The sequence below is a fragment of the Girardinichthys multiradiatus genome, chromosome 10, assembly GCF_021462225.1.
Source record: "Girardinichthys multiradiatus isolate DD_20200921_A chromosome 10, DD_fGirMul_XY1, whole genome shotgun sequence".
NCBI classification, from domain to species: domain Eukaryota; kingdom Metazoa; phylum Chordata; class Actinopteri; order Cyprinodontiformes; family Goodeidae; genus Girardinichthys; species Girardinichthys multiradiatus.
In genome coordinates this window covers 22268767-22283544 of record NC_061803.1, presented here as the reverse complement: position 1 = coordinate 22283544, position 14778 = coordinate 22268767, and the positions used below count along the sequence as shown (strand labels likewise).

The 14778-nt window shown below is 41.3% G+C and overlaps 1 protein-coding gene across 6 annotated transcripts in view; it reads left to right on the top strand.

The window, feature by feature from the left end:
- The window catches only part of LOC124875096 (PH and SEC7 domain-containing protein 1-like), a 152880-nt gene that overhangs the window by 69230 nt on the left and 68872 nt on the right, over positions 1-14778 (top strand). The window lies entirely within an intron of this gene.

Here is a 14778-nt window from a genome sequence, read left to right as displayed (position 1 = left end):
GAAATGAAGCCAAAGAGAAAATGTCTCAACTTATAATTTCAGTTCATTTCTAAATGAAATAATTTTTCTATAGTTTTCTATTTTTCTCTCAAATTTTATTACAAATAGTTTTTACAAAAAGGTTTACAGATGAAACCACTGTCGCTGGTCTGATCAAGGACAGCGATGAGTCTGCATACAGACAGGAGGTGGATCAGCTTGTACACTGGTGTGGTCAGAACCACCTGGAACTTAACCCCTTCAAGACTGTGGAGATGATGGTGGACTTTCGGAGAACACCACCTCCACATATCCCCCTCACCATCCTCAACAATACTGTGTCTGCTATGGACCACTTCCAGTTTCTAAGAACCACCATCTCTCGAGACCTGAGATGGTCCTCACACACATAGACAATGTTTGGAAGAAGGCCCAGCAGAGACTGACCTTCCTAAGGCAACTCAAGAAGTACAACCTTCCACAGGAGCTTCTGGTCCATCTCAGTGTGGTTTGGCTCATCCACAAAACAGGACAGGTCCAGACTGCAACGAACAATCAGGGCTGAACTTCCCTCTATCCAGGATGTATACAAGTCTAGGGTCAGCAAAAGGGCAGCTAAAATCTCTGCAGATCCCAACCCTGCACATAAATTGTTTAGACGTTTACCTTCAGGTCGGTGCTACAGAGCGCTGTCTGCTAAAACCAGTCGCCTCAGAGACAGTTTCTTCCCCCAGGCTGTTTCTCTGATGAACACTTGACAGTCAGAGCTCCAGTACACCATGCAGGACTGATCTCACATTATATTCCATTGTAAAGTCAATTCTGTATATACGGTACTGTGCAAAAGTTTTAGGCTGCTGTAAAGAAGAATGCCTGTAAACAAATAATGCTTTCAAAAATGGAAGTGTTAATCATTTATTTTCATCAATCAACAAAATGCAGTGAATAAACAAAAGAAAAATCTAAATCAAATCAATATTTGATGTGGCCACCCTTTGTCTTCAAAACAGCATCAATTCTTCTAGGTCCACTTGCACACAGTTTCTGAAGGAACTCGGCTGGTAGGTTGTTCCAAACATCTTGGAGAACTAACCACAGATCTTCTATGGATGTGGGCTTTCTCACATCCTTCTGTCTCTTCATGTAATCCTAGACACACTTGATGATGTTGAGATCAGGGCTCTGTGGGGGCCTTACCATCACTTCCAGTAAGTCTTGTTCATCGTTTCCATTATTATATATACAGGTCCTTCTCAAAATATTAGCATATTGTAATAAAGTTCATTATTTTCCATAATGTCATGATGAAAATTTAACATTCATATATTTTAGATTCATTGCACACTAACTGAAATATTTCAGGTCTTTTATTGTCTTAATACGGATGATTTTGGCATACAGCTCATGAAAACCCAAAATTCCTATCTCACAAAATTAGCATATCATTAAAAGGGTCTCTAAACGAGCTATGAACCTAATCATCTGAATCAACGAGTTAACTCTAAACACCTGCAAAAGATTCCTGAGGCCTTTAAAACTCCCAGCCTGGTTCATCACTCAAAACCCCAATCATGGGTAAGACTGCCGACCTGACTGCTGTCCAGAAGGCCACTATTGACACCCTCAAGCAAGAGGGTAAGACACAGAAAGACATTTCTGAACGAATAGGCTGTTCCCAGAGTGCTGTATCAAGGCACCTCAGTGGGAAGTCTGTGGGAAGGAAAAAGTGTGGCAGAAAACACTGCACAACGAGAAGAGGTGACCGGACCCTGAGGAAGATTGTGGAGAAGGGCCGATTCCAGACCTTGGGGGACCTGCGGAAGCAGTAGACTGAGTCTGGAGTAGAAACATCCAGAGCCACCGTGCACAGGCGTGTGCAGGAAATGGGCTACAGGTGCCGCATTCCCCAGGTCAAGCCACTTTTGAACCAGAAACAGCAGCAGAAGCGCCTGACCTGGGCTACAGAGAAGCAGCACTGGACTGTTGCTCAGTGGTCCAAAGTACTTTTTTCGGATGAAAGCAAATTCTGCATGTCATTCGGAAATCAAGGTGCCAGAGTCTGGAGGAAGACTGGGGAGAAGGAAATGCCAAAATGCCAAAAGTCCAGTGTCAAGTACCCACAGTCAGTGATGGTCTGGGGTGCCGTGTCAGCTGCTGGTGTTGGTCCACTGTGTTTTATCAAGGGCAGGGTCAATGCAGCTAGCTATCAGGAGATTTTGGAGCACTTCATGCTTCCATCTGCTGAAAAGCTTTATGGAGATGAAGATTTCATTTTTCAGCACGACCTGGCACCTGCTCACAGTGCCAAAACCACTGGTAAATGGTTTACTGACCATGGTATCACTGTGCTCAATTGGCCTGCCAACTCTCCTGACCTGAACCCCATAGAGAATCTGTGGGATATTGTGAGGAGAACGTTGAGAGACTCAAGACCCAACACTCTGGATGAGCTAAAGGCCGCTATCGAAGCATCCTGGGCCTCCATAAGACCTCAGCAGTGCCACAGGCTGATTGCATCCATGCCACGCCGCATTGAAGCAGTCATTTCTGCAAAGGATTCCCGACCAAGTATTGAGTGCATAACTGTACATGATTATTTGAAGGTTGACGTTTTTTGTATTAAAAACACTTTTCTTTTATTGGTCGGATGAAATATGCTAATTTTGTGAGATAGGAATTTCGGGTTTTCATGAGCTGTATGCCAAAATCATCCGTATTAAGACAATAAAAGACCTGAAATATTTCAGTTAGTGTGCAATGAATCTAAAATATATGAATGTTAAATTTTCATCATGACATTATGGAAAATAATGAACTTTATCACAATATGCTAATATTTTGAGAAGGACCTGTATTAAAAGAAAATCTTCTCTGAGAGCAAAGTGTACCGGAGTCAAATTCCTTGTTTGTGTCAGAAACTGGGTAATAAAGCTGATTCTAATTCTGATTTAGCAGTTTTGGAGGCTTCTGCAGTTCTAATGTAACCAAGTGTTGTCATCTAGTCCAACATTGGAGTCTTCATTAGTCGACTTCGTCATGCAACCACTCAAGAGCTCCTTAGTCTCCTTCTTCAAAGTAAGAGTCTTAAACATAGATACAAGATGTCAAACCATGATGTAACTCTCCTGCTTCACCACATCTTAAAGGTACTTCAACTGCTATCTGGGAGCTGTGGAAGCCACTGGAGTACACTGTACTCATTGGCATGTTCAAGGAACCAGTTTGAGATGATTTAAGCTTTGTGAAATGGTGCATTTTCTGCTGGCATCAGTAGACATCAGAAGATGGATACACTTTGCTCATAAGGGGATGGGAATGGTCAGCAACAACACTCAGGTAGGCTGTGCTGTTTAAATAATGCTAATGTGGTACTAAGGGGCCCAAGAAGATATTCCCCATCATTACACCACCACCTGCCTGAAACACGGATACAAGGCAGGATCCATATTTGAATGTTTACGCCTAATTCTGACCTTACCATCTTACCACAAATTGACCAGGAATCCGCTAGTGTCCAGTTTTAAAGAGCTTGTGTGCATTATAAACTCAGTTACTGGTGTACTCTGTCTCTGTAACTCAAGGTTTGATGTGTTGTACTTTCAGAGATGATATTCAGTATATCTTGGTTGAAACAAATGCTTATTTGAGCCTCTGTTGTGTTTCTATAATCCTGAACATCTCTACCCATTTTTCTCTGACTGTAAATACCAACAACAGATTTTTTTTACCAAACAGGCACTTTATTTTTTATTTCTGAGAACATTTTCTATAAACTTGAGAGATGGTTGAGCGTGAAAATATTAACAAATTGCCTGTTTCTGAAACACCCAGACAAGCCTGTCTGGCACCAGCAACAACATGTTCAAAGTCACCTAATTCTCCTCTCTTTCTCATTCTGACGAGTGTGAGCCCCAGCAAGTTGTCTTCATCACTTCTCTACCTAAATGCATTGAGTTGCTGCTATGTGGGTTGCTGATTTGTTATTTAAAATAACAACCAGTTGAGCAGGTTATTCTAATAAAGCAGCTTGTGAGTATATCTATACTATATTGGCTATTCAGGAATTGTTTACACCACAAAGGGGAACTGCAACGTTAATGTTTAAGACGGCTCCATATGTGTAAGTCTGAGGGCCCAGAAACACTGTAGCTATGCATCCTTATGAAACTTATTTCCACCTATTCTCATTCCACTTCCTCTTTTAGCATTACAGTTCTTCTCTTTTCTTTTTTTTTTAAGAGTTTTATCTTTTTGGTAATTCCCCATTTATGTTCATTATTCCTGTCCATAATTCTCTCGGTCTCGCCAGTCAGTTACTTTAAATTAGAATTTGTTAACCGTTTCCCATAACAGTCATTAAAAAGGTGCCGAGTGGAGTTATAAACTGCAGCAAGTTAATTAGTTACTTCACAGGACATGCAGAGAAACCTATCATCATGCTTAAAGGTTTTTACCACATCCATTCTGGAAAAGAAATAAAATATATAAAAATACTAGAATATAAAGGATATAAAAATAGAAATAAAATCATAGACTGTCTCATATATGGCCATATAAAAGCCAGTCTATGATAACTGGTTATACAGTTTAATTTTGTATCAGAAGTCAAGTTGCATTGGAGTGTTGGTTCCTTGTTTTTTTTTAAACAATATGGGACCCAACACTTTCTGTAAGACAATCTTCTTTTTTGACATAAGCAATTAAAGGTGAACATGTTTCAGCACAATTATATAAAGACACTCCCAACAATCTTGTTTTTAGGGGATAAATTTAAACCATGTGGTTTGTTGATAGTGTTGCTACATACTTCCATCCAGAAGGCGTGAATGCTGCAAGTCACTGACTCGATGCAATCTGCTGGAGTTTTGTAGATAGAAAACATTTTAACCAATTTTGAATAATAAACTGCACGGTGGCGCAGTTGGTTGCACTGTTGCCTTGCAGCAAGAAGGTCCTAGTTTCGATTCCTGGCCAGGGGTTTTTCGGCATGGAGTTTGCATGTTCTTCCTGTGCATGCATGGGTTCCCACCGGGTATTCTGGCTTCCTCCCACTGTCCAAAAACATGACCGTTTGGTTAATTGGTCACTCTAAATTGCCCTTAGGTGGGAATGAGTGTGTGCTAGGTTGTTTGTTCTGTATGTCTCTGTGTTGCCCTGTGATGGATTGGCAACCAGTCCAGGGTCTACCCTGCCTCTCACTGTAGACTGCTGGAGATAGGCACCAGCCCCCCCATGACCCACTATGGAAAAAGTGGTATAAAAGAAGAATGAATGAAAAATAAACTGAATTTGACTGCATTGTTTCATAACTACAGGTCCTTCTCAAAATATTAGCATATTGTGATAAAGTTCATTATTTTCCATAATGTCATGATGAAAATTTAACATTCATATATTTTAGATTCATTGCACACTAACTGAAATATTTCAGGTCTTTTATTGTCTTAATACGGATGATTTTGGCATACAGCTCATGAAAACCCAAAATTCCTATCTCACAAAATTAGCATATCATTAAAAGGGTCTCTAAACGAGCTATGAACCTAATCATCTGAATCAATGAGTTAACTCTAAACACCTGCAAAAGATTCCTGAGGCCTTTAAAACTCATCACTCAAAACCCCAATCATGGGTAAGACTGCCGACCTGACTGCTGTCCAGAAGGCCACTATTGACACCCTCAAGCAAGAGGGTAAGACACAGAAAGACATTTCTGAACGAATAGGCTGTTCCCAGAGTGCTGTATCAAGGCACCTCAGTGGGAAGTCTGTGGGAAGGAAAAAGTGTGGCAGAAAACGCTGCACAACGAGAAGAGGTGACCGGACCCTGAGGAAGATTGTGGAGAAGGGCCGATTCCAGACCTTGGGGGACCTGTGGAAGCAGTGGACTGAGTCTGGAATAGAAACATCCAGAGCCACCGTGCACAGGCGTGTGCAGGAAATGGGCTACAGGTGCCGCATTTCCCAGGTCAAGCCACTTTTGAACCAGAAACAGCAGCAGAAGCGCCTGACCTGGGCTACAGAGAAGCAGCACTGGACTGTTGCTCAGTGGTCCAAAGTACTTTTTTCAGATGAAAGCAAATTCTGCATGTCATTCGGAAATCAAGGTGCCAGAGTCTGGAGGAAGACTGGGGAGAAGGAAATGCCAAAATGCCAAAAGTCCAGTGTCAAGTACCCACAGTCAGTGATGGTCTGGGGTGCCGTGTCAGCTGCTGGTGTTGGTCCACTGTGTTTTATCAAGGGCAGGGTCAATGCAGCTAGCTATCAGGAGATTTTGGAGCACTTCATGCTTCCATCTGCTGAAAAGCTTTATGGAGATGAAGATTTCATTTTTCAGCACGACCTGGCACCTGCTCACAGTGCCAAAACCACTGGTAAATGGTTTACTGACCATGGTATCACTGTGCTCAATTGGCCTGCCAACTCTCCTGACCTGAACCCCATAGAGAATCTGTGGGATATTGTGAAGAGAACGTTGAGAGACTCAAGACCCAACACTCTGGATGAGCTAAAGGCCGCTATCGAAGCATCCTGGGCCTCCATAAGACCTCAGCAGTGCCACAGGCTGATTGCCTCCATGCCACGCCGCATTGAAGCAGTCATTTCTGCAAAGGATTCCCGACCAAGTATTGAGTGCATAACTGTACATGATTATTTGAAGGTTGACGTTTTTTGTATTAAAAACACTTTTCTTTTATTGGTCGGATGAAATATGCTAATTTTGTGAGATAGGAATTTCGGGTTTTCATGAGCTGTATGCCAAAATCATCCGTATTAAGACAATAAAAGACCTGAAATATATTTCAGTTAGTGTGCAATGAATCTAAAATATATGAATGTTAAATTTTCATCATGACATTATGGAAAATCACAATATGCTAATATTTTGAGAAGGACCTGTAGGATCAACTGGAATGTATGTACTTAACTTGGAATCTGTATGATTAAATGGAAATCAGAACTTGGCAACTTAAAAGTATGTAAAAGGCTTTTTAATGTAAGGCTGTAAAATCTGTTACTTAAAATTTCAAATAGTCCCATTCAAGGCATTTGTAGATGATCTGTATCAGTGTCCTTGACTAAGCTCAACTTCCAAACTGTTGCTGGTGCACTCTCAGCAAGCTGTTAGACCAGGAAGCTGTCTGAAAGGGATGTTCGGGTGCTAACCCGGATTGTATCCAAAAAACATAAAACCACGGCTTCCCAAATCACGGCAGAATTAAATGTGCACCTCAACTCTCCTGTTTCCACCAGAACTGTCCGTCGGGAGCTCCACAGGGTCAATATATACGGCGGGGCTGCTATAGCCAAACCTTTGGTCACTCATGCCAATGCCAAACGTCAGTTTCAATGGTGCAAGGAGCGCAAATCTTGGGCTGTGGACAATGTGAAACATGTATTGTTCTCTGATGAGTCCACCTTTACTGTTTTCCCCACATCCGGGAGAGTTACGGTGTGGAGAAGCCCCAAAGAAGCGTACCACCCAGACTGTTGCATGCCCAGAGTGAAGCATGGGGGTGGATCAGTGATGGTTTGGGCTGCCATATCATGGCATTCCATTGGCCCAATACTCGTGCTAGATAGGCGCATCACTGCCAAGGACTACCGAACCATTCTTGAGGACCATGTGCATCCAATGGTTCAAACATTGTATCCTGAAGGTGGTGCCGTGTATCAGGATGACAATGCACCAATACACACAGCAAGACTGGTGAAAGATTGGTTTGATGAACATGAAAGTGAAGTTGAACATCTCCCATGGTCTGCACAGTCACCAGATCTAAATATTATTGAGCCACTTTGGGGTGTTTTGGAGGAGCGAGTCAGGAAACGTTTTCCTCCACCAGTATCACGTAGTGACCTGGCCACTATCCTGCAAGAAGAATGGCTTAAAATCCCTCTGACCACTGTGAAGGACTTGTATATGTCATTCCCAAGACGGATTGACGCTGTATTGGCCGCAAAAGGAGGCCCTACACCATACTAATAAATTATTGTGGTCCAAACCAGGTGTTTCAGTTTCATTGTCCAACCCCTGTATGGGCTGAGAAAGTGCATTTTGCATAATATATCCCCTTTAAATGCAGTTAGCTGCTTCTTTTTCAGCTTTAAAGCCCAAAGCTGATGCAATTCGGGTCTAATCCCACCATAAAAACCTTTATTGCAGTGCCAGGTTGTAAGTGGTGGGCAGCAAATGTCTCCTGGAATCTTTCTAATTCCTCTCTAATATGTTGCAGACCTACAGACCAGTGTTTAAGAATGTTTAAGCTTTTCAAGTTACTTTTTTTTTTTCTTACTTTCTTAGTGCTGGTTGATATGAGTGTATGAAGGGTTTTTATGGCTGTTTGAACTCTGTGAACAAAATTGATTAGTGTATTGGTTTCTGGACTAAAGGTTTGTGTATAATTGACAGAGACTTAATTGCAGCAGAGAAAAACAAAATATACAGTTTACCTCATTAATCAAAAGATATCAGCAAAAATGACTTTTTCAGCTGAGGAAAGTTAAGGCACCCTACCCCCTAACACTCTAACTACAGTGAGACGCATTAGCCTATGGAAAATTTGCCTAATTTTCAGCGGTAATATAATTTTCAGCTGTAATATATTTGGGGGTTTCTTCAATCTGTTCCAAGTCACCCCATGCATTGCATCTCAATGAGATCAAGATCTGGGCTCTGACTCATTTGTTAATTCTTAACCAGTCCTTCACATATTTACTGGTATGCAGTTCTGCTTCAGTTTAAATCTTTTTATAGTCGATATCACATTTCCTCAAGGATCTTCTGATACGTGGTAAAATTAAATTCTATGACGGTGAACTGGCCAGGTCCTGCTATTGTAACGTATCCCCAAAAATGACACTCCCATCTCCATGCTTCATAGTTAGTATGAGTCTTTTCTTCCTAAAATGCCATGTTCAGTTTATGTCCTCTGTTCTGGTGACCACATAGTCAGGTGTACAATCTTCTGTCCCAGGAAAATGTTTCAAGATGTCCTGGTCTTTGTCTATATCATCCCTGGCAAACGTCAGTCTAGCCTCCATGTTTTTCTTTCAGAGGAAAGGTTTCCTCTTAGCACACCTCCCATAAAATGTTAAGCTTGTGCAGTCTCTTTGTGATTGCACAGACATGAACCTTTATATCTTTTTACAACAGTTGCAAGAGACTGCTGTAGGTCATTTGATGACCTAGGGTTTTTGGGTGACTTCTTTGACTCGCATTTCTCTGTATTGTTAAAATTTATATTAAATGTCCAGGTATTGAGGAATGTCAGAAAAACAAATGTTAAAATGACTGTAGATGATTTTGCACAAACACCACATTTACACATGTATCTTTGTTGTAGGAATGATCACTGGCACTGTCCTTGTGCCAGTCTGCTAAATAAGCATCAACATCATGCTTCCTTTACTCCGCCCCAGCAGCCCTCATAATAAACAAAGCTGCTGTTCAGTTACAGCAGTGTTGCTCCCTGCAGGATTTGGAGCTCTGGCTACATGCCCAAGCTTGTGCTTTAGTGAAAACTTTCTTCATTGTGTAGCGTACAGATGCATACGTTTGCACTCCCTCTCTCATTCTCTGCACTGCTCAGGGCTCAAATCTTGAAGTGGGAGCTAATGATGCTCTGAAGTAGGTTACCAGCCCGTAATGGAGAAAGGGAACAAATTCTGGTGGAGTCAAACTGTAGCACAACTCAATCAGACAATGAACTGCTCTCTTCAAATAGTAATTAGGCAGATTGATGCTATCAAAAGCGTAGCAGCATTGATTATGAGAGAAAAGACTGATGACTTTTTTCTTTTTGCTTATGGGAAGGAAACAAATTTGTGTCTAATGTGCACAGAAGACATATGGCTCCAACTCCTGTGCTAATACAAAAAGGTCATGACTGGAAATACATGAGGACTGTAGACAGACACAGCTAAATGTGATTTTTATTCAAACCTGTTGAAACACAGACTGCCGTCCTTGTTTATAAAATTAACAAACATTTTAAGGTTTTGCAAAAATTCTATTCAATTTAAATAAACAAATATTGTAATAATCCTAAAGGGAAATTAAATGTTGTTGTAGTTTATATAAAATTGAAAAGTAACAGAGCCACTCCAACCTATTGCCACCTTGAGCGGTGCAATTCTAGAATTTACAGAAAATAATATAAAAAAAACTATTAGATGAAAATAAATATAACATGAAAGAAATCTGAAATATCTTAAACTGCATTATGAAAAATAACTAATAAACCAGAATACCCAAGCTATTTTTTATTAGAAAGAATTTTCAAAATTACAACATGGCTGAAATTGAAGAAAGGGTTAACCATTGTTTTTGTAAATCTTAGGCCAGATTTGTCAAAACAGGTTTCTGAGCCTCACAGCAATACACAAAATTTGAATAGAATAATAGAACGAAATCAAAGCTCTATATTAGTATGATGTAGGGCCTCCTTTTGTGGCCAATACAGCGGTAATTCGTCTTGGGAATGACATATACAAGTCCTGCACAGTGGTCAGAGGGATTTTAAGCCATTCTTCTTGCAGGATAGTGGCCAGGTCACTACGTGATACTGGTGGAGGAAAACGTTTCCTGACTCGCTCCTCCAAAACACCCCAAAGTGGCTCAATAATATTTAGATCTGGTGACTGTGCAGGCCATGGGAGATGTTCAACTTCACTTTCATGTTTATCAAACCAATCTTTCACCAGTCTTGCTGTGTGTATTAGTGCATTGTCATCTTGATACACGGCACCGCCTTCAGGATACAATGTTTGAACCATTGGATGCACATGGTCCTCAAGAATGGTTCAGTAGTCCTTGGCAGTGATGCGCCTATATAGCACAAGTATTGGGCCAATGGAATGCCATGATATGGCAGCCCACACCATCACTGATCCAACCCCATGCTTCACTCTGGGCATGCAACAGTCTGGGTGGTATGCTTCTTTGGGGCTTCTCCACACCGTAACTCTCCTGGATGTGGGGAAAACAGTAAAGGTGGACTCATCAGAGGAGAATACATGTTTCACATTGTCCTCAGCCCAAGATTTGTGCTCCTTGCACCATTGAAACCGACGTTTGGCATTGGCATGAGTGACCAAAGGTTTGGCTATAGCAGCCTGGCCGTGTATATTGACCCTGTGGAGCTCCTGACGGACAGTTCTGGTGGAAACAGGAGAGTTGAGGTGCACATTTAATTCTGCCATGATTTGGGCAGCCGTGGTTTTATGTTTTTTGGATACAATCCGGGTTAGCACCCGAACATCCCTTTCAGACAGCTTCCTCTTGCGTCCACAGTTAATCCTGTTGGATGTGGTTCGTCCTTCTTGGTGGTATGCTGACATTACCCTGGATACCGTGGCTCTTGATACATCACAAAGACTTGCTGTCTTGGTCACAGATGCGCCAGCAAGACGTGCACCAACAATTTGTCCTCTTTTGAACGCTGGTATGTCACCCATAATGTTGTGTGCATTTTAATATTTTGAGCAAAACTGTGCTCTTACCCTGCTAATTGAACCTTCACACTCTGCTCTTACTGGTGCAATGTGCAATCAATGAAGACTGGCTACCAGGCTGGTCCAATTTAGCCATGAAACCTCCCACACTAAAATGACAGGTGTTTCAGTTCCATTGTCCATCCCCTGTATATAGCTACCTATAATATAGCTATAATATAGCTAATCTATAATATATACAATATACAATTTTATGTTATACTGTTGATAACTTGCACATATTCAAATAAAACATACAAACAAATTATGTTTCATCCCACTGCAAACATCTGATTTACCATGTACGTCTTGCACATTTATAGGAGAAATGTACAGGGCGCTCCTGGAAGAAAACCGGCAAGAGGCTGCAAAAGACTTGGGATTGAGGAAGATGTTCACCTTCCATCAGGCCAATGAACCTAAACATGCAGCCAGAAGTTCTATAGAATAGTGTAGATCAAAGCATATCCATGTGTTGAAATGGCCCAATAAAAGTTCAGACCAAGAAGCTTAATACTCAAACATATACAGAGAGCTGAATGTGAGAGTAACCTTAATTCAGTCAGTCTGAGCACATCAGCCTGTACTTTGACAATCCAGAACTTTGTTGTCATGGTCTTCCAAAATCTCGTACTCCAACTCTTCAGTCTTTCTTGTTGCTTCCTGTAGGAGATCTGTCTTACACTGTTTTTGAGTTTGCACATAATATTTTATTTTTAAATAGAACACCTGAAAAGACTTTTTTTGTGAAACAGCAATGTCTGTTAACGACTTTATATACAGTGCCTTGCGAAAGTACTTGGCCCCCTTGAACTGGTCCACCTCTTGCCACATTTCAGGCTTCAAACATAAAGATATAAAATTCTAATTTTTTGTGAAGAATCAACAATAAGTGGGAAACAATCGTGAAGTGGAATGAAATTTATTGGATGTGTCAAACTTTTTTAACAAATAAAAATCTGAAAAGTGGGGCGTGCAATATTATTCGGCCCCTTTACTTTCAGTGCAGTAAACTCACTCCAGAAGTCCAGTGAGGATCTCTGAATGATCCAATGTTGTCCCAAATGACTGATGATGATAAATAGAATCCACCTGTGTGTAATCAAGTCTCCGTATAAATGTACCTGCTCTGTGATAGTCTCAGGGTTCTGTTCAAAGCGCAGAGAGCATCATGAAGACCAAGGAACACACCAGGCAGGTCAGAGATACTGTTGTGGAGAAGTTTAAAGCCGGATTTGGATACAAAAAGATTTCCCAAGCTTTAAACATCCTAAGGAGCACTGTGCAAGCAATCATATTGAAATGGAAGGAGCATCAGACCACTGCAAATCTACCAAGACCCGGCCGTCCCTCTAAACTTTCATCTCGAACAAGGAGAAGACTGATCAGAGATGCAGCCAAGTGGCCCATGATCACTCTGGATGAACTGCAGAGATCTACAGCTGAGGTGGGAGAGTCTGTCCATAGGACAACAGTCAGTCGTACACTGCACAAATCTGGCCTTTATGGAAGAGTGGCAAGAAGAAAGCCATTTCTCAAAGATATCCATAAAAAGTCTCGTCTAAAGTTTGCCACCTGGGAGACACACCAAACATGTGGAAGAAGGTGCTCTGGTCAGATGAAACCAAAATTGAACTGTTTGGCCACAATGTAAAATGATATGTTTGGCATAAAAGCAACACAGCTCATCACCCTGAACACACCATCCCCACTGTCAAACATGGTGGTGGCAGCATCATGGTTTGGGCCTGTTTTTTGTCAGCAGGGACAGGGAAGATGGCCAAAGTTGATGGGAAGATGGATGGAGCCAAATACAGGACCATTCTGGAAGAAAACCTGTTGGAGTCTGCAAGAGACCTGAGACTGGGACGGAGATTTATCTTCCAACAAGACAATGATCCAAAACATAAAGCCAAATCTACAATGGAATGGTTCACAAATAAACGTATCCAGGTGTTGGAATGGCCAAGTCAAAGTCCAGACCTGAATCCAATCGGGAATCTGTGGAAAGAGCTGAAGACTGCTGTTCACGAACGCTCTCCATCCAACCTCACTGAGCTCCAGCTGTTTTGCAAGGAAGAATGGGCAAGAATTTCAGTCTCTCGATGTGCAAAACTGATAGAGACAAACCCCAAGCGACTTGCAGCTGTAATTGCAGCAAAGGGTGGCGCTACAAAGTATTAACACAAGGGGGCCAAATAATATTGCACGTCCCACTTCTCAGTGGCACTAGTGGCCTCTATTATTTCTGTTATTAGAAAGTAGGCAGATAGAAAGTGGGGTGAAGAGAGGGGGAAGACATGCACCACAGGTCACCAGTGTCGGGACTCAACCAGGGACAGCTGCATCGTGGACTGAAGCCTCCATATATGGGTTGTGCGCTCTACCACTGTGCTGCGCCGAGTCTTTATTTTTAATCATTTTTATGTGCAAAACCTACTGACAGTTTTTTTTTTAGTTAAGAGCCCTCTTGCCTCTCTACCCCGCACTGAAGCTTACTGTCTTGTTAAAACAAATTTGGTAGAAAGGCTTCAAATTGTCCTAACCCTGGGTTCAGCCCTCTTGATCTTCACTGCAGAGAAAAAAATTGTAAGTAAACCAGCTCGGCTTTCTATTTCTAGTCTGTAAACAAAAATCTGTAAGTGCTGCACTGAAGCTAGATCAATCGATCAAGTCACTCCAATTCTACAGCACAAATTAAATGCCTCTTTCACATCAATTTCTGCCCCCGGGGAGGAAAACACTGCAGAAGGAGAGATATTGATCAGTACTAACCTTACACCGTTTTCCTCTAAAAATAGAAATCTAGCACTATTAGAGTGTGAAGAGGAGACAGCTGCTTTGGTCAGCAGAGTTGTATGGGCTGTTAGTAAGGGACAGAAACAGAGATTTTGATGAAGATGTGAAATATTCAATGGGTTCCAGCGATGGAGGGGAAAACTGACAGGTGATGGAAAAATGATGGGAACAAGGTAACAAAAATATTTTCACCACCATTTGTATGTATTATTTCTCATTAAAACTGTAAGAGGAGGAGAACCTAAATGCATATCCTTCTCATGTGAATTTGGAGGACATTCTCATTTTTAAATATCCAAAAAGACAAATTTGTCAAGTAGTTATGGTAATAAAATGATATGAATCCAAAACTGAGTTTAACAAACAATGTCGCCCAAGAAGCTGGAGTCATTCTTCACTAGAAGACAGATCTTGTAATCTTCTAAAATGGACTCGTTCAATATTTCTTAAAGCTTTCCAAAATGCTTTAAAGATTTTGCTTTGGACTTTGCTGCTTTTAAACTAA